General features: G+C 33.2%; 1 protein-coding gene across 1 annotated transcript in view; it reads left to right on the forward strand.

Moving 5' to 3' along the window:
* The window catches only part of LOC149909799 (uncharacterized), a 45,573-nt gene that overhangs the window by 17,024 nt on the left and 6,065 nt on the right, over positions 1–22,484 (forward strand). The window contains exon 2 of the mRNA XM_090119908.1: positions 4,532–4,565. The gene's annotated coding sequence lies outside the window, so the exon portion shown is untranslated. The remainder of the gene's footprint in view (positions 1–4,531; positions 4,566–22,484) is intronic.

Below are 22,484 nucleotides of genomic sequence, written 5' to 3' on the forward strand. Positions count from 1 at the left end.
GGTACCAATGTTGGTTCTGTTAAAAATATACTTAGCACTAAATTATCTTGGTTTTCAGTCATACTCGACATAATATTTTAGTTATAATTTATTTTCGTAAAAAACGTCTAGTAATAAAAATTCAAAAAAAAATTTAGTAATAAAAATATATATGTATAATAAAAATATATACTTGAAAGCCAAGTCAACGAAGTGCTGCTTTTTCAAACAAAATAATAATACTTATAAGACTATTTACAATGGTTCTCCGAATACAATGGTAACATTATTAGTTACAACGACGCGTGTCTAATTTTAACATTTTACTTGAATCGTTTGTATATATTGTATGCCTTTATTATTTGTAAAAGAGTTTCGAGACATTTATACGCATGCAATTTCATAATGGCAAGAAGGAAGTCTGAATATAGTTTATACTGACAAAGAATATCAATTAAATATCAATAACGGAACTGAATCGAGTCAGGCTACAAGTCGACATGGCCATAGCAGTTCTTAAGGTCACATTAAATGCGTCCACTCTTATAAGTTAATAATACAAAATGCCTTATTGACCTATGCAGGAGTCATTAAAATTAAGACGTTGCTCGTCTCTCTGACATTAAGGGTCATCGCAAGTTTTTATTGATCGAAAATAGGTACATAATTATGTTATTAAAAAATTCCTTTTATAATTGTCATTTAAACTACACTTATATTGGTCTCCGTAAACTTGATAGTCTTAATAAACATTGCTTTATCTTATCGTACCACAATCCTAACGTTTCTGATGTAAATCACATTGATGTAGGTCAAGATATTTAAAATACGACTTGACGTTTTTAATCGATTTTTATATGACACTCTCAAATAATAAATAAAAAGTAATCCTCGAAAATAATTAAAGCAAAGACATTGTTGTTCCAAATCATTTTTATGAGCCATTACTTTGTACAGCGCTCGTATACGTCAGTAAATCATAAAATTTGTTCAGATATTAAATTAAACGCTAGGACTTAAGAGGTGAAGGGCAAATTATTTTTTTAATAAAAATACTCAATTATATGGAATCATCATTTGTATTTAATTAACGATGAAAATGCAATCAAGAGACAACTTTCTTCATAAAAAGTGACTATGCTACACCTAAGTCGCTACCGGAATGCAGTCTTCGCATGATTATCTACATATAACGATTTAATGTTCATCCTATATAAATCGCTGTCAAGATTGGCGAGAATTATTGAATTAAAATTTATGATACAATTAGCATTCAGTCGGACGGCTGTAAAATGTCGTGCATGGTGTTATTTAAATAGCATAATATGCGCGTGCGGATCTCGTGACTTGCGACGATGATTATAGAGCCGCCTTTTATCGTGCCGATAATGCAACGTTGCTGCTGCGTAATGTTCAGACAATAGTTTACTTTGCTCAGTGAAAACCGAGCACCGGTGCACATTAACACGGAAAAGACACAGCACCCGTGTATTACTGGTGTTTTAACTTTTCCAATGCTATAGTGCGTCACGGAAGATAAGCGAAATGGGCAGCAGATAGTATGCGAAAAGGATCGGTAATTACAGATGTGAAGCATTGTGTAGTACGGGGCGGCAATCGAAAGCATTTAGTCGTGAATCGGCGCGTGTTGTCGAAGGCTATTGCGGTCGGTTTCTCTCGCACTTGTATCTCGCGATCTCAGCGCGGAGGCGTTTCGTGCGCCTTTTTTGGAATAACTCGAGCAAATTTCGTCGGAAACTTTTATTTCGCTCCGCGCGAGTTGCACTCGGAAATCGGATTTTTATTTTAATGAGCCAGTTTCGCGGCGCCGTCTCGCTCACACCCGCCGCTGCACTGAATAAATAAATGACTTGCTCTACTTTCTATGAGATCGTTTCTTTGGCAGGCCGATGAGACACGCTGGCTCGCCTGTGACGTAGACGCGGCTTTGTCAGGGCCGATGCCCGCTCACGTGTTCTCTGACCGCGTGCTCTTAGCCAACGCTGGTCTGTTGCTCTGTATTCACGAAACCGTTTTACGATTCCATCTAGATACATTTGAGTCACGATTTACTTGCAACAAATGCTTCTTAATAAAACTTCTTATATAAAGCTGCAATCATTTAAATCTCTCCGTTCTATATAGAGAGCTTTAAAAGTTGATCGTGCACTGTAAGCGCTTGTTATTTTTATAAAAGCTAATGGTGTAAATGTTTAGAGATTCCGCGTTATCGCCTTCTACGCCACTCTGATCATCGTCTATTAATTAAGTGATCAGGGTCTATGATAATTTTTCCCAACGTATAAATCATTATAATAAATTGGCAGACTTGTAACTGTCAGGTCATCGGTTCCTCATGGAGCAATGATTGATGATGATTCGTTCATGGAATGCGCCTTGTTCGCTATTAAACATTGTTATCGTACCTAGTACACAAATGATGTACATATAATACAATGTACGATGGGCAACACAACCTTTAGATGGGCATATCAAAAGCACGCTTGCAGAGGAGAAAATTTCACTGCCGCATTACTTTGACCGAATAGTACGATATGTGTAACCGGACATGGAAAGGACTTATTTATTAGTGCAATGCACTTGTATGCGTCACGAGTGACACGAAGGACACGCTTTGTCTGGATCAGGTGGTGAGGGTGAGCGGCGCGGGGCGCGGGGCGGGCGGCGGCGTGCGGGGGGCGCACGGTCGCGGCGGCTCTCGAGGCCGCTTCCTGCCGCAGGACTGGTTCTGCTATTTGCACCACTTTATACTGCACCAGTTTCCATCAAGTGCGCACAGCCTTCTCAACACTTAGACATTTACTCAACGCGTATAAATTTGCATGCTAAGGAGTTTCGCGGTAGGCTTATTGCATAAATAGTAACCATTTTAAAGATTACTAAAGCAAAGTTTTACATCAATTAGTTTGTTACGTTACAGTAATGAAATCAAATAGCATACCGCATACGCTTGTTGTCCCAGAATCTAATTCAAGGACAGCAAACGCTTCAGCAAACATAACATAATAATATCTTTACAAGCTATTGTAATACAAAGCTATAACATTTTTGTTATATATACGGATATTGCTTAATTGTAAATATACACATTACTCACACAGACACACTTCAACATAAAGGTTATTTAGTAAAGTGTGGATATAAACATAATTACTTTATAATGAGATAACTATTTATAGGTTTAATGTACATGTACATGTCATTTTCAATAGGACAATTGTTATAGCTAATTTAGATTTAAATTCTTATTTCTAGAATAATATTTTTCCTATATATCAATATCCTGATAAATTATAAAAATATGAAAGGAAAACTCGTACGAGATGTTATCTCCTGAGTACAAATTTGAAAGGGATAATATGTAATACGTTAATTAGAAGTATATACCTCGTAAGCTTATAGGTGCATAGGTGTAATGGCTTTAATTACCTCATAATATCCTATACATCAACACTTGACACCTAATACGATATTTGACGTCTCTATCGCAGGAAACTTATAAACCATAGAAAGTTAACTCAATTTATTTTCATTAAAGTTCATCAAAATGTCTAAAGTTAACAGAGCCTATCAATAATAACTTTATAAATAATTCCTATTGCATCATATGTGAAATAAACAAACACAAAATATATAAATTAGAACGATAGATTATGTCTATTCTTTATGAACTGTATGTAAAATTGACAAAATGAAAAAAAAGAACATAAACTTTTAGCTAATACTAAATAGCCTTTATTTTGAGTCTACATAATATTTAAAAGTATTTTAAAATAATGTAAGAACATGTTTCCACAGCATATGCAAATAACAATAAGTGATAAATATACAAATGTAAAAACGTATCAATATGTTTACATTCTTCATCATAAGGAATTTCAAATGCATATTCACGAGACAGTGAGTGCTGTGTATACAGAAAGCCTCAACTAACGATCTTAACAGAAAAATACATATAATATTTAATAGTAACGAAATTGAAGTATGTTTAACTTAACGTGTGCAACCTACGTCGACGTCTTAGTGAATTCAAAGTAAATAATAAAACAAGTTTCCATGCTGTATCTTAGTGCGGATATGTATTTCTTGTAAAGTTTTCGGTCGTCAATCGAAAGCATAAAGCTTAATATGATTACATAAAACGATGCAAATGGAAAAGATAATGTTTGATGTATGAATGATTGGCACAACGAGTACAAGCGAAGACACTTAGTGACCCACCTGCATGGTGCCAAAGTGTTATTCTAACTTGTATCGAAAAAAGTGTTCAATTTCGGACATCAATCAATTACCGCTTTCTAATTTTATGGTTGTTTTTATCTGCAATATTATGGTTTTTACAACCTATGTTTTACAGAATTTTTTTTCAACAGATACGATGACGAGGGACCCATGCCTTGCCGGACTTGAAGTTTCATTATCATATTACTGACGTCTTTAAAATTTTTGATATACAATTTCTCAAATTATTCAATTCAGTAAATTTGTTATTATCATGAATGATGATTGATTAGTTTTTTCTTTTTTTCAGTGTACCTAAATAGCTGCCACATGCACATATTGAGGTAAGATTTTATTTTTTGATTTATTTTAACATATTATAGTTTATTTTCATTAAATTCACGTTTTATATCTGCAAAACAGTAGGTACGACTTATATTAATGTTATGGAATCGTCAAACTAATATGACCAAGTAGCTATATACAAACAATAAACAATAAAAGGTACTCCTACTGTTCTCATGATAATTTATATGCGGTTTTATTATATTGATTTCTATCAAACTAATGTTGATTACTAGGAAGGTTAATGCCCGTTCCACAGAAACTACTTTAAAGTTTGACTTCGAAGAACAACAAAATTACTTTGCTCTTATTCTGGTAATGAGTAGTTTTCTCCAGGTCGGTCGGTCCTTTCTTTCGTTTTTTAATCATTTTTTATTATTATATACTCTTGTTTATTGTTTATTCTACATACCTTAAAATACTTCATAAATTGGAGAAATTGAAATATGCAGACATTATTCGACGTAGCATTTAAAGTTTAAACTATGTTAAAATATTTTGTTTGTATAAAACCGCCTAACAAATTTTTTTGCATTTTTGTGATAACTTTTAGTTTGAGACATTTATTAAAAGTGAAGTATACTTTTTAATTGATACTTATTGTTTATGCGTACCCTTTAAACGACGCAAAATAAGACAATGAGAAAAGGTTTAGAATTTTAGTTACTGTAATGAAAAATAATTTATTTATTTGATTAGAGCTCTGGATTATGTAGAGAGTAGAGATTATTTAGAGTTTTGAAGTTTATAGTTAGATTAAATTCTTTTCTGGTTTATGCAATATATAGCTAACAAAAAGAATGAACAGAATAAAAATTAAATATAAGGAAAAAGAGATGAAATTGAAATTCACTATTACCTATACATAGAGATCATGAATGTGTAGTGTATGACTTAAGCTCACCATTTTCCTCATACCATTGAAAACGTTTCAAATTAGATGCATTATAGTTGACAATTCACTGCATTGTATCAGTTCATACGCAAACATTATCCATTAAAATGAGTGATTTGGTACAAGTTATTTTTAATATTATAATAAGTATACCTACGTATTGGAATGAATTGTAGAAAGTCGTTCTTATCGAATACCTTTTACAAATATTCCACCGAAAGATATTATTATGTCTATTATAAATAATAATGTGCGATTAAGTTATAGAATAAATATCATACTTATTATAATAATGTACTAAATTTATAACATATGATAATTTAATACTTACTGCAATATGTTAATTATTCTTCCCTATTTTAAAATACTAAACCATCAATAGCAATTTCATCAATTTCACTAAAGCAGACAAATTTATAACTAAATTATTATAATCCTGTACGATGTAGATAACCAATAACTTAGTTTAATTTATAGCAGTGTATAAAATTGCAAATCTAATTATAATTACGGAGAAGAAATATTTATAGTTACTATTTATGGCAGATCATAAAATTTCTCTTGTCGTAATTACTTAGATGTTCGATTGTGTAGTTGTAGCCACTTGTATGTTAACGAAGCTACAAGTTATAATCAATTTCATCTGTGATAAATCTTAAACGCTTTATTATAACTTATAGTTCATATTTAGAAGAGCATTATATCATAATGTGAATTAAAATAAACATTGTTGAGTATAACGAAAATTGATCGTGCTTATGTAATTAGTATTCTATAATTAAAAAGGTTTTTTATAAAGATATAAGTTAAAGATATATAGTAAAGCGGAGGTATTTACTGCACATAGGTTTACCTTTATTATAATATCACGGGGCATAAAATGTTGAAAGGAACATAAAACACTGAGACGGTCGTTGAAGTCTTTTGTATGGCGCTCGAGAGAACATCGCCAGCGCGCGCTCTATTGCAGAGTTATTTCATTCCAGATTTGTTGCTTTTATCTTGACGATCTTACTCATAAAATATGAAAAGCTATGCACTTAAATTATCAATATATTTTATTTCAGTTATGACTAGATAGAAACATATATTACGTAAAAACAATTTAAATTTCTCGAATAACCATCGAGTGGTTTAATTGAGTTAGTATTATTCATAACGTTGAGTTTCTAAATATTTATGAGTAGATAACGAACTATTTAATTTACCTACTAAGATTATGTAACAATGGTACATGTTCTGATTTGTATTGGGAACTTTTTGGAGGCAGTGTCAGTGGTAAAGTGGAACAAGGAACTCTCGTAGTTGGCAACTGGTACGTTGAACCTCCTGCGGGTGTATGTGTGTGTCAACGCACACCTCTACCTAAACTTATCAAACTTATATCCGACACAGCGTGCTTGTGTGCGGCCCAACGTAGTATTATCGTGTCTATTACAAAGGTGGATTAAACTGATTCATAATACTCACTAACCACGTTTTTTATACGTTGAAAAATGTAGGCTATTTCTATTTAATATTTAGCAAAAATTAAGCAATGTAAAAGTAATTTAGAGTACAAATGTTGACGAGATAACATAAGTGAACCAATTACGTTTATGAAATAAAAGAATTTGATTCTTTGTTCGATAAAATAAGCTGGCAATAGTATTAAGCTCCTATTTGCGAGCGATTGCCGCAATAACGTCGTAACTCGTAAGCCGATCAACGTCCTTGTCGCTTGCTCAATTCTCGATAACTACAGATATTAGCCTCATCGTATTAAATACGTTTGAGATAAAAAAAAATCAGAACGTGAAGTAATTAAAAATTGTAATTGTTCTACGCATGACTGTGATACTGACCTTTATAATTTCGAAATTGTTATATCTGTTGAACACGTGAACCGGGCATTGTTACCCGACAAGGTTGTGTGGACGAATGTCATTACTGATTCGATAAAATGTAATAAGCGATTTGAGTTCCTAATAAAAGAATCTAGGTCAACATTGCAAAAATATAACTAAATGGTCCAGATTTAGTTTCTGACTTCAATTTGTTTTGTTTAAGGTTTAATGTATGATCAAGGTAGCTTAAATCAATTTCTAGTATGAAAATAATAAAAGCTTCATTTCAGCATAAAAAAGGACAAGTCCATTACAATAAAATGTCAAACCTTTTTAAATATACCAGTGTCGGTACTAAAACATTTAGAGATTATAATATTATAATGGGTTTGTTAGTTATTTTACATGCGTATGTATTATAAACATACATGTAGAGCGTATTGTAATCATTAAGGTCCAAGCTTAAAAAAAAAAACAGTTTTAAAGTTATAATAAAAGTTTATTTAGTAGACCACAGGCTAAAGTTATTCGATTCACGCAGCATTTCTTGTTACACTATATTTGAAATATTTATCTGACAAATTCCGTAATATCCGTTAGGACTAATTCAATGCACGCACACAGCCGTAAACAGCGCGGGTGTGTCGCACACTAACATAATAAAAAACTCACACATGGGAAGCGTGGAACACACGTGCGCAGCTAGTGGTTACAGCGCGGAACGAGTTGAGAGCGACCTGCAGCGCCCGCGCAAGAAAGAACTCAGCCAAGGACGCCGGCGTAACGGTATGAGCGGGACGTAGAGACAGAGACGGAACACTCGACGTCCCGTTACGTCATCATCTGGAATGGTTACAGAGGAACTTGATGCACTACGTCATTACTAGTATTTTTTCTTATAAGAATTCCACTCCATCAATTTTTATATTGACTTAAAAGTATGGATTTCAAATATTCAACCATTATACAAAGAAATAAATCATTTTCCAAAAATATTATATTTTTATTAGATATTGTTATTATAAAACGATTCTCAACAATCGTACTTATAATAATTTATTGATCATTTCTAACTTGTTTTCACGTCAAAATATAATCATTAATAGTTTCTAAAAATACTTACTTCTTGGTATTCAATATGTTCTAAATAGACATAATTCTTAAGTTTAATTCAATTTTAAGTTCCTCCGTCCGGACATCGACCCAAAAACCTTATACTCTATCTCATTCGCACACTTTAATCTTGATAGTTTTGTCTCGTAGTCACGAATACCGCTGCTCTGTCTTTATTTTGTTCCATTACGATCAAGAACAATGACTATTCGTCGATAGAAGCATGTTCCTATATTTGTTCCACTCTAACAACAAGTTTTTAGTAGTGTAACGAGCGAGACAAGTAGACGTTCGCTACGGAGGCAAATGTTAAATGTTTCGAATTCTTATTGGGCAGGCCGTGAGTTTAAAGATGGCCACTCGTGGACCGTTTTCTTGTTACGATAACCTAATTTTATTCCATTACATCGGTACTTGTTATGCTTAAATTCAATACTCCATTAAAATCGAATGTCAGGAGGTAATTTGAGTAAAAAGACAGCGACCTCGCGGTTCGCACACTGTCGGTTGATGCCCCCGCGCCTCCGCACCCCCGCGCGCCCTCCCGCTGAGCCCCCTCCCCCTCATATCTCCAAGTGTTTGGCTCGGAAATGTCGAAGGTTTGCCGGACGTCAACCGATACGGAACTACCTTCGGTACACGCGTATTTCTAGTTATTAGTCGTATAGTTCATATAGTAGAAAAACTGGAGCACTTCTGATTGAGCGAACAATATTTTTTGTTCGACACTAAACTTTTTCCTCTTATTCTATTTAATTTTTTTAATAAAAAATGGGTCTATGGTAATGATTTATAATAAAAAATTCTAGATAAATTGCACTATTTTAACAAACTTGGATAAATATTTGATCAAATATAGAAACTCAAATCAAAGGCGGAAAAACTAAAATTTAAATAGATTTAGATTGCTATTACATATTCTTACCTTTCTCGTCTTTTATAAATATTATCTTTCAAGTTCAAAGCGTATAGGATGTGAGTTTATTTTTGTGCTTCTGTGATTCATTTGTGTAGTCGTAGTGAATAGAAATCATTAATCATGAAGACATAATAGTCGAACATGTCAATACTGAATTGTATCTCACATTTGCATATTGTAGTAAAACTCATTTGTATTGCGGAGTAACTAAATGAAACGTGTCTCTTGTGGTGTCTCTAGATATATAGATATTTATTAGAAACGGGAAGTTCTATGACATTGACGACGTGAAACATTAGTACCGGACGTCGGGTCATTGGCTGTAATTTTTTGCTAGAAAATTTGACTTTGACTGTATGTCTCCCTTTGTCATTGTTATCCGGATTTTACTACGAATCCTGTTCACGTTTTTGTAAGTACACACTCATTGGTCTATTAATCATTGGGTATTCGGCAGTGACCTTAAAACTTTTTGCTTCGAACAATTCGCGTAACGTTAAAAAAGCAAGTAAGATTGATTTTCCAGTTAAATGATCAGCGTGCGTATTCCCCACGTATTCCCCATTCTGATTGCGTGCACACGAAGTGACAGCAATCTGTCTTCAATAGAATTCTCTTTCATAGCGACTGCATCATTTACTTTTTTACTTGTTGAATTTAAAATATTTAGAGTAGCCAACTAAACTCGACCAACATTGCACGATTTGTTCAGCTGCTGCTCTACCAACGTATTTTAAATATGTTTTAATAAAAATTACCTAATCAAGTTATTATATTGTTAAACAACTATACGTACAAACAATTATTGTTGGCATTAATATCTTTCATCGGGGGTAGTTGTTTATTTTCAGAAAGTGTATGGAGTTGGTTTGTTTTTATTAATAACAAGTGAAACTGTGTGGGTACTGTTTAGTCTCTTTTTTATCGCATACTCTAATGCAGATAGAAATCTTGTCTTGTCTGGCAATCTATTATTTAAAGCTCGTAGATCACCTATCATAAGCTACTTTTTTGAATTCTTTTTTAGTTTAATATACAGCATGACCTACTAAGTTCTTAAAAGTTATATCTATTGTTTTCTTATAAATGTCGGTTAGATTCTTGTTCACTGAAATAACCGTGAGGGAATGAAAGTAGGTATAGCAAATCCTAAATTATTAGTACGTTTGACATACCTATTAGAGGAGAGATTCAAGCGATCTATAATTCTTGGCTTTTTGACTAATTGCAGTGCAGCAATTAACTCAAAAGCTGGGTCCACACCGGCCGATCCACCGCGATCCGATCGCGCGCGGCAGGCGCGCGATCCAAAGATGCGGGCGGTGTGGACGTGCCGCGCGCGATCCATGCACGCGTTTTGCCGCGCGCGATCCCTACCTCGTGCGATCCGTTAGCGGGCGGTTTTTGTACCCGCTTCAAAGGTGCCTCAGTTGCGTGATGCGCGCGGTGTGGACGGTTGTGTTGGATCGCGCGATCCACCTCACCATGGACATCTCAGAAAGTCGAATATCTCAAATTGAATAGCATTCATTCTTGCAAAATTGTGTTCCACTTCATCTGAAACTAACTCTGCATACAGCTGAGTCCCAGATTCCAATCGATTTTTGTAAAGTTGTTTCACCCAAAACCGTCGATTTCTTTTTTTTTTATTTTTTGCGTAAAACATTTCAGTATAATAAAATTTACTGCTGCAACGGCAAGACCCCGCCGTTGTACGTGTGACTCCATATCGTACAAGAGTTAGACTGGCTGAATCACGGATCGCCTTAGGATCACTTGGAGCGCATATTTTGGATCGCAAGTTTTTAAAGTGGATCGGCCTAACATGATCCACGATCCATGCTCCGCGACCCTGGATCGCGGATCGCGGGATCACTGGATCGGCCGGTGTGGACCCAGCTAAAGAGCATGTGATTATTATAAACTTTCACATTACTCACTAACGGGCCGCATTGATGTTAAGCCGTGCAAACATATTCGGCGCAGTCTAACATAATAACGACTTTAGATGAGACGAGGCGTGTTTCGCAAAACCGATTACGAGTCAAGATTGGTTCTTGATTCTACCGTATCTAATCCGGATAGAGTACATCGATACAGGCACGTCTGAGATGACCCAACTCATGTGTACGTACGTCACCTTATTTATGAGGAAACATGTGCTTTATAAATACGACAAGTGACTTTACACCTATAAATAACGAGACGCTTATATCAAGCAGTAAACACTTTGCTGTTACATTCGTTATTTTTTTCAATTTCGGTCAGTAAGTGTTTCTGCAAATAGCAAAGTTCACTAATGTGGCCTTTTTAGACAAATATACCTAAATGATCTTTTCTGATGAAATGTTATTGGGTTATGATTTATTAACACGGTATATTTTAGTGGTAATTTTGACATATTATTTTATCTTGATTTTTTTTCATTTCCTTCAATCCTCGTTATAGTTGTTTTTTTATTCTGTATTAACAGAGTTTTGACTTTTAATTCGCCTGATTTAAATGTGTTGGTTCATCACAAAATAAATTATTGGTAATAATTAATAAACCACTAAAAACAACATTTCTAAAGACAAAGAGTAAATACTGAATTTACAGACCTAATTTATGATGTTAGCATAACATAATTTTTATATACAGTACGTTGCTACACAATTTAATTTCGTCAAATTTCCCTAAATTACAGTAGGTACATAGAGTACACTTGCTTCCTTATTATCGTTTACAATATGTGTAGGTGTATACAGAATATTAGTTGTAAGTATCATAATATTTAGTACTAGGAGTCTGCTAAATAAATTTAACTTCCTATACCACAGAATATAGACTATTATGAAGTCTATCTTCCAAACCACTCTCACTAAGACGTGTGACGTAATTTTTTGAAATCGTAAGTATATTATGGCTTCAAATTGACTGTAAACCGTTCAGACTTATTAGAGAATATATTAAGATTTACGATCGAAAATTATTTGCAAACGTTACATTATATTACTTTGAATATTCAATGACCTCACACGCAATATACTTGACTTTATTGTCAGAGAAAGGCTCGATTTATTATACTGCAATAGACTTCAATTCGTCCTAAAGTCAAAGATATGATTTCTCATTTCACCTCGCAGAAAATAAGTCTTTTTATATAAACATGTGTTAATTTTATACTTTCCGACTTCCGTGCATAAATGTATCGCAATCAGTGAAGCTTAAAGCTTTAATAATACACTCTCGTAATAAAACTGAACTTATAGCTAGTTATTTTCCACTCCTTGTAAACGAGCTTGTATAGAGAAAATGTCGATCATGTAAATCAAAGTCAATTTCAAGTAAAAAAACATGTAATTTTCATCTTATCATCATTATGTCGTATTAATGTGTGCATTATACTGTCATGGATATGTGAAGATATCGGCAATTACAAAACAATAAATGCATTACCTCATGCATCTCATCAATCTTCAATATTTGATGTATGATTCTTAAATTAAACACCGTTTAAAATTGACAAAAAAGGTAATTTAATTGGAGAGAACACAGCAACTTTGTGCTCCATATACCTACCATTGATCACGAAATATTATCTTAAAGATCGAAAAGCAACCGGTACGTGAAATTAAATGTCAATATTTGGAGCACCAAAAGGAAAGTTATAAATAAAATTGTTTTCACTTCATTCTCGTAATTACCTTCACAAAACCAAGGAACCCTTCAATTAAAACCTACAATTCCGGTTTACATGCGGCATAATACCACAACGCAAATTTCTCGACAACGTTGTTTTGTATTCTTCATGAAACAGATTTGCAAATGAGATTTAGAATTATTCTGAATATATGCCGTTAGGTCTAACAATCGCTTTTAAAAAAGTAGAAGCATAGATATCATCTGTTCGCAATTTTAATCCCCAATTTGCTAAAACGAATTTTAATTAATTCAAAACGTTTTACCGAAATATTCCGACGAAAATGTAAATGAGTATTCATCATAATAATGTTTTCTTAATAAAAGTACCCACATATACTATTAAAGTACATTGTTCATACAAAAACGAAAACGGTAGCAATAATAAATTGAATTAAAGCCCAGAAAACAAATTCAACAAGAAAACAAAGCTTAACATATTATTTAAAATTTTAAACTGGAAGTTTTCGATTAAAGTGCCAATATCGATAAATGTAATGTTCAGATATTAAAATGTACTATACATAGCACTCTCGTATATTGAGATTGAACATCATTATCCGAGTATTCATTGGGTTTTGATCGGCTGTCGCGGATCCGGGTGGCTTAAAATGTCGGTATTATAAATAAATTCGTTGTCAAATTACATGCAATATCCTTTATGCTCCATTTAAGTCGCGATCAATTGTTTACTAAACTACATGCTTTTAGTGGTAACAGTAGAGGCTTTTAACGCTGTAACTTGTAAAAGGACAGATATGGAATGAAAGTTCAACTTTTAATGTGAATATTTATTATTTTATGAATTTAGGTACCATATTAATACAAACGAGTAGGGATCAACAGACCTTCAATTATGAGTTATGATTTTATAGCTGACTAATGCCATCAAAAACTTATTAAAATACATTTACCTCAGTATCCGTAAGATTGATTAGTTTTATTCATTGAATTGTGCCAATAGCGAGGATTTTCCCTTTCTGTTATATTAAACGAGTAACCGCAATAATTTAATTGTACGTCCGGGTATAAAAATATTTTGCTGTTGACCGACGAATATCTTAAATAATCTACTGAGAATTTGAAATTCCTAAAGTGCGCTAAGCTTTAAGCAATGCAGAGCCGTATTTCCACAATGTGTTTTCGTTTCATAAATGTTTGTTCGAAAACAATGCCTATTTATGCGACGTTAACATAAAGTCACGTAATAATAAGAGAGCGCCGAATAGAACGTAATGCACAATTAGATCACAAAACGTCGGCAGCGGTGTATCAGCATCTGTCGATCTATGTTAATCGTTTGGTGGGACATTAACAGTGCATCGGTAATGGTCAGCAGTCGCCATGTTCGCGTACTCAAGGCTGCACACAGTGAAAGGATCCGCCATTAATCTGGATCATCCGACCATCCTGCGCTATGCAAATGGACTTCTCAATATCTACTATAATTTAACATTTGCGCGATATCCGTACGCTTGATTTTTACACGTATGATCAATTGATTTTTACGTCACTATATTATCTGTTTTTTTTCGTACGACTAAGCATTTCATATAACTTAAGACGATGTCAGTGTTAAATAAAGCTTTGCTGAAGCTTTCCACTTTGGACCGGGGCACGACGTCAGCGGATAACGTGTCCCCAAAGACAAGGCAATGGCGCGTCGACACCATCACGGAATATGCAAATGATGCTAAACTGCAGTTTCGAAATATTACCAACCGATAGACGAGATAATACCTATAAATAAGGACATGCTGTTAATGGCGAAATAAGCTGATGGTGTAAGATCACGATTTGAAAATTATTATAATATATTATATTTCTATAACTTTATCATTGATATTTAGAGCATCACCGTAGGCTATTTCGATGTTTGACAATATTGCATATTTATAATTTAATTTAATCTCTTGTTTTTACTTGAAACATTATGACCAAGTTTATGTTTGAGGCCTGTGGAATGAATTAAGGTGTCCACTGCCGTATTCATTTGCTTCCTAGCTAACAATTTGCATGCTGTAATTGCTTTCACAATTTGATATATTTATTCCAAAGAATTCGTACAATATTAATATGTAGAAAATCATCTCTGGTTTAACTATCAATTGTATCTAGTCACTCTTCAACCTTCACAACAAAAAGGTTTGTGTCCTTTATTTTGAATGGACATTAGATACATATTACGTTGTATCATAATTACTTAATATGGTTCTGTTATAAAGAAATTACACCACTTATTTGCTTCTGTGTACAATCATCAAATAAACTGACATTGAATATCTATGTATAAACTATAAAGTATAAGCTTTTGTAATACATAATATTGTAAGTTCGCTTCGCGTGTCAAAATGCTGTTTCAATCTTTTGTTTGCATTCTTCAAGTCATCTATAGGTACTGTTCAATGTAACTTACTATTTGAATAATTGCCATTCACAATATAGCTCTTAATGTTTGTCCATTATGTTCTGTGATTTAATAAATATATGAAATGATACGACATTTTATAAAGCATTTGAATCGAGTCATCAGTTGCAGAAATATTTTCTTCATATTTATAGCCACAACCTGTCATAACTCAAAACGCATAAACACCTATTTATTGCTGTAAAAAACGTAATGCAATCGATATTAAATTATATTATCATAACATTCCAATTATGTACCGTATTTTTAATACTAAGTGTAACAATTATCACGGAAGCACTATACAAGAAGCCGTAGTAGGTAATGTATCCAGTTTTTGTCTTTTGTTGAAAGTTTCATGTCCTTGCGGTGGCTGTATTTTATTTACGTTACATAAAACAATGTTTTTGATAATTTTATGAACCAAGTTAAGATTAATAATATTTCATAGGATAGAAACTGAGATACGTTGTTTGGTTGTTATTCTTTTATTTTTATACAGAATAAAGGAACTAAACTATTTACTGAAACATAATTATTAAAGCAGTCGTTTGAATTTAGAGAATTTTGTGGTTATTATGGTAGATATATAATTTATAATTTAACAGCGAACTAGCCTCGCTTCCACCGGTTATGTGCAAACTTGTAATTGTAGAAAATTGAAAATGTACCCCATCGCCATAAAGCTTGCATTGTCTGTAAGAGAATATCACGAAAAGCGGGATAACAGTGATTAAATACCATAAGAGAGTGAAGGTAGGTGGTTCACACGAAACGAGAGCAAACCGGATCCAAATCGGAGGGAACGTTTTCTGTAACTGGAGCAGAGTGCCGATGCCGGCTCAAATATCGCCCCTTATGTCGATAATAAGATTTTCTTTCGTACACTGTATTGCGACGGTTTCTCTTTTTTGTGTACACCTGCAATGTGGGGCAGTCTTGCCTTGTTTCGAAATAATATCATGATTGACGCTTATCGGGCAAATTATATTTTAAGTGTAATTTCGATATGTAATATAACACCGGCCATTGTCACAATCCGTGGCTACAATTAAAACTTGCTTTTATAATGTGTGATTTTGTAAAGAAAAATTTCGTAGGAAACTCCAAACAGCCTCAAGCACTTCTTTTCTTTACGGTTAATGTTTTAACAATAACATTTAATTAGTGTCAATATATCTCCCTGACACCGAATCACTTGATAACCATGTATAGATTTCGTCACTAAAATTTGTACTGTATAGGTTGAGTAACGATTTAGCTGGGTCTATTCAGAATACCTTCTGTAAAATTTTCCAACATCACAGCCAGTGGCCAATCTGGTGTCAATATCGCCCACGTACTTCAAACTAGTCTGGGAAGTTGTTCCAATGTTTATCATTAAATGAAATTAATGGATGAGATGTTAGGATATAGTCCTAGACTACCACAATATCTTTCTAGGAATATTTAAAGTTTTAAGACTCTATATAGCATAACCCATATGTATTTTTTGTTAATGAATTTTACTGTTCTTAGAGGAACATCGTTATTCATAATGTAAGGTTTTATAATAAATTTTAAGTCGATTCACTCATTCTATGCCATAAACAATAGCTTAGCAGGTAGTTGTTTGAATAATGCACAAAATGTTTGATCAAATTTAGTAGGTAGGTATCTGTATCGATATTGATTTATACTCCCACAATTCATGTATACGATCGTGTATTTAATGCTAGTCATTATACGACGGTGGCAGGCCGCTAGCCGCGTGGGAACCCGAGCAAGCAACACTGTTCGATATACACGGCCATATTTTACGTCAGAATTCGACGCACTCTAGTTGCTTAACGGGCACGTTCGGCCACTATTAAAGCTGCGAGCCGATCGTGAATCCTTGCTAATACAACCAGATTTCTCATACTAACATTCAATACCGTCCTTAGCTTACAGCCAACTAATTAAAGTAACAAATTATATTCAGCTCTAGAAATTGCAGACGAATAAACTAGAATTCTGATTTTATTACTGGAACGTAATTTAATAGTTAAGTCATAGCTGTCGTTATTATTTTAAACTAGCCATTAAGCGAATTACACATACAGAAGCGAATTTGTGTTCTGAAATTGTGTTAATGGAATCCAACTTTATCTGTATATCGTCGGCATTGATAGCAGCGCAAATAAAAATAAAGTTTCGACACGCAACGAACGTCGAAACATAAAAAAATACATTTTCAAATTTCATTCACTTTTTTTCCGAAGACGTTGCAAGAAACGATTTCAATTGCGCTTAAGGATAATTTTACGTTTATTGGTTCCAAAATTGAAGACAAGAATCTGATATAAAATTGCGACAGACGCGTGTGTGAGAGAGATCAAAGGCTGTTCGAAGCAAACAGTCATCTTCAGCAAAATGCCAGAGGTGAGCTCTACGCGACCGAGCGTACTTCGATATTGAGTGACGTGACGACGTTCTGGAATTCACTTACGCTCCATATTTGGTCCGCCGCAACATGTATTGATATGTAAGAACCATGACTTGTCAGATAAAATACATTTCTTGTCGACTATATTAGTAACCGTTTAAATCTTCCAACTTAATCTGAGCGTAAAAATTACCATATTTCAGCTAGCAGTTTGTAATGCAAATGCTGTTTATAAATCAAAGTAAACAGCTGAAAATGTAGTTGCCAATCACTCGTAATTCGTGGCGCAGGTGCGCGTGCTCTCCGATGGCCCATTTTCGAGAACAGCGTCTCGACTCGATGCGAAACATGTAGTCTATGTAAGAGCACCAATTAAATCCGTCGCATTGTCGTGAACGCGTATCTCAAGTGAAAATCGCCGCTCGCAGCGTGGCCCACGAAACCGCCGCGGCCGGGCCCACTTCTCGGCACTATCGCACTTATCGAAATAATAGCATTAATTGTCGCTTATTTTTGCTATAAATAAATGGAACACAATTTGTAGACATCATTCGATCTTTCCGGAGATAAGTCTATACTTTGTATTACCGATCGAGGCCGTTTAGATTCATGTTAATTAAGATAACGAGATAGGTATAGGTAGCCGTCGTAGGTGCATTCGTTGCTCAAGTATTTAGTTTATAGTTAGATTGTTAGATAGCGAGATAACCGAACAAGGCTTGTTTCGACGTAATTTAACTTGCTAGACTTGCTGGAGACTTATTGATGCTTTTGTTGATTCTAGTAACAGTGTAAATTTTAATCTGGTACTGGCCATGAGAATTATTTATCTTTTTGATTTAGAACGTCGTTTACTTTATCGTAATTATGGAAATATACATTTGATATAAAAATAACTGCAGTTTATATAAACATTAATAAATTTTACGTATAAACGTATGGCAAGTCATTATTTTCACACGGTATAGACAAGTTTTCCGTAAACGGTCGAACCGCTTGCTTGTGAATCACGTATGTACAATATTCCTTGCTATTTTAGCTTTTAATTAAGTCTGTGACAAATTAACCATTAATTATGGACTTAGACACACCTTCCTATAACACATCACGAATCACGATATTTTGAAATTCATGTAGAGGCTTCCTAGAGAGTCTTTTAATTAAAAGTGAAATGTATACCTAGGGTTTTGATGTAAATTAAAGTCGTAATAAGTAAAAATAACTCATTTATTGAAATCGTAAAGGAATGTTTGATTATTATATAAATGAGACATAATGTAAGGAACGCACTTAAAATTACAGACTTCAATGAAGTAGTTAAAGGTTACAGGGTCTAACTCTTAACATATCTACGTGTATACACGTATTTTTGCGATGCCGGTAAAGGTCAATGCAATGAAAATATAGACATAATACTACAAAGTACCAATTGCTCAAATAATAAAATATTTTATATTCATTGCTTTCACATTGCTAACAGCTCCATCTGACGTAATGAGCTCTATATAAAATGTATCTAATATAATCGGACCCGTGGATTCATAATAATAATAATTAGACAGTAAGCACTAAGCATTGTTTAAGAGCTTTAAACTCTAACCTTAAGTTAATGCAACTAATCATGAGACTCGTTTAAATTTAATATTGATTGCACACTAGTTAAATACATAAAATTGAAGACTAGAAACCACAAAACCTTTACTTAGCCGTCCTATAAAATAAAGCTTAACCTGAGGTATTACAGCAAGCAGACAGCGCTTATATTAATTAAAATTTTTGACTACTACATTTTATATACATAAACCTAATACATAAAGGCAAATTAGCTTTACAAAACGTGCAATATAGTGTGAAATCCATTACATAATTTCTGTTTAATTCCATCTATATGACCATCATAAAACTGTAGTAAAGCGTTCGTTTTCATATCGATGTGGCACAACAAAGCTAGTGTCGATCCAATTGACTTTGCCGCCGACTGCGCTGCGCAGGCGCAATGGCGCAACGCTCGTTAACCCACATGCGCGATACTACCAAAGTCATCATTACATACCAGCAAAAAATGAAACACTAACCTCATCGAAATATTATTTTTTAATAACTACATACTTTGTAACTAAAATGTTTAAGTCGAAAAAGAAATTATCTTGACTGATTAATTTATCAGTCACTGTAACAACACTCGAACAATCGTTATTCCCCCAAAAATATTTTATTTAATGAGTGTTTAATTTTATCTCAGAGTACTAAACTTAAATCATTAATTTAACAAACTCCTCTCAATTTTTAACTAACAACGTAAGACTATAAATACTATAGGTATTTTAATGATTACTGAGCCTTTTTTTATAGTGGGGAAATCTTCCAAAGATACCCACGGCCCCCGGGGAAGGAGCCGTGGGTTATGTCGGATTCTTACCGACTAAAACCCCACTGTGTTCCGTCGAGTCGCTTTAATGGTGGGGCCGCGGGTATTTGTTAGAATTCTTCCGAATCATGACTTCTAGTATAAGTAATCAATAGACCATTAAGCACCGATACTCGTATTTAAGGGGGCGCATAAAGCAAAATAACCAATCTTCTATTAGATGATACGTGTAATATGCAAGACCAAATCTAAAAAATAAAATATATATCAAACTAGATGATATGTTCAACGATTCTGTTTAATCAAAAACATAAAATATTAAAATTTACTCGATAAAAAAAAATCACCAAGTTAGCTCTAATTTTCACACTTTTACGTTTTCTACTTGACATGGTAATACTTATTATGATTTTTTTTTCATAAACAATTATATTAAAACATTTGCAAGATATTTGTCAGAGCATTTTGTGTAATTACTTTTAGTTTTGGTTTTATCTGCGATAAACCACTTTTATCGTGACAAAATCAAACGTTTATCTCGAGAAAAAAAGAGCGCCAAAAGTGGTTTATCGCAGATAAAACCAAAACTAAAAGTAATTACACAAAATGCTCTGACAAATATCTTGCAAATGTTTTAATATAATTGTTTATGAAAAAAAAATCATAATAAGTACATATTACCATGTCAAGTAGAAAACGTAAAAGTGTGAAAATTAGAGCTAACTTGGTGATTTTTTTTTATCGAGTAAATTTTAATATTTTATTTTTTTGATTAAACAGAATCGTTGAACATATCATCTAGTTTGATATATATTTTATTTTTTAGATTTGGTCTTGCATATTACACGTATCATCTAATAGAAGATTGGTTATTTTGCTTTATGCGCCCCCTTAAGGTAGATGTACTTAAGGAGTGTGATCATATCATTTCAGCAAGGTATTTAGGTTTAGGACGATCAGTAATTTGATCTGCCAGTACTCAGTTTAAGATTATTCGCTAATTGATGAATTATACGTACGCCTTAATAAATTCCAGAAGCATGTTTCTGGTGAGATCTATGTCAAAAAAATCTAGTAAGTTAAAAGTTAGTTGGTACGTAATTTTTTGTAAGTTTAAGTTTATTGCAATGTAAGCATATGATCATGAAAATTAATTCACTTTTCTGAATTATTCATTAAATATTTAAAAAATAAATACTTTGTTTAATAAAAAAGGAAATTTTTAAAACACGGTGGTAGCACGGCTGAGCTCTCTCAGAAAACTCACCAATCTGCTTTCAAATTTAAATTCAAAATTCTAATTTATTAATTTGCAAGAATGTGGTAAGTTCATTAAAACTTACCAACGTGGTTGTAAAAAATAGTAACAAGAACCGTGTTTTATCTTATTTTATGCATTATTCAATATATTATACAAATTTCATGCATTTTCTAAATATTCATTAGCTTATCATAATCCTAATAAAGCCATATTATCACGAAATCAGGAAATTTGCTATCGTTCATATTGTGTATGAAGTAATAATTTAACACACGCATGATTTATTTTTCATTCTACATATTAATAAATAAAATAAATACAAATACATCTTATAATAAATGTTTATTTCGTATTTATTAACGATTGTAGTACTTTTATAATTGCTGTTTACGATTTTATGTCTGTTAGTGTAGTTAAATTTTATGTCTAGAACAAGGTCAACTGCCTTATAACAACACTTTTGCAAAATCATTCGTAAATTTAAATACTTCATTTCCTAGTTATGTATTATAATTAGGTTTATGATACATTATTCTAAATATATGCATATTAATAATGAATATTTTTTGCGCCTATGTAAATACTTACCTAAAATAGTATTTTTTTATTAAACTCAAATTTAATACATATTATAAATGCGAAAGTCTGCCTATTTGTCTGTTACGCTTTCACGGATAATCCACGACACTGATTTGAACGTTTGGGATAAAAATATAAAAAGGTCAAATTTAGGCTACTTTTTGTCAGAGATCAATCCTTGAACGGATAAAGTTAGGTGTGATACTTTTGGGCGGCCGCGGCGGTTCCTCTGCCGGTGAAACTGCGAACCACAGTAATATAAATAATAAATATTCCTTGGTGATCAATCTATTTTTTGCACAACTAAACCTATTTTACATTACTGTATATAATTAGAACCTTAATTTAGTATCAAAAACCTAATTATACTTTAAAATATAGGTACAATATAAATTCACACAGAGAAAATATTTTGATATTTTAAGAAATAATTTAAGAACGTGTTTAATATTGTAACCTGAC

This window comes from Colias eurytheme, chromosome 3 (assembly GCF_061535395.1).
Source record: "Colias eurytheme isolate Ceu_HAF_F1 chromosome 3, ilColEury1 Martin Lab GWU primary, whole genome shotgun sequence".
Lineage (NCBI taxonomy): Eukaryota > Metazoa > Arthropoda > Insecta > Lepidoptera > Pieridae > Colias > Colias eurytheme.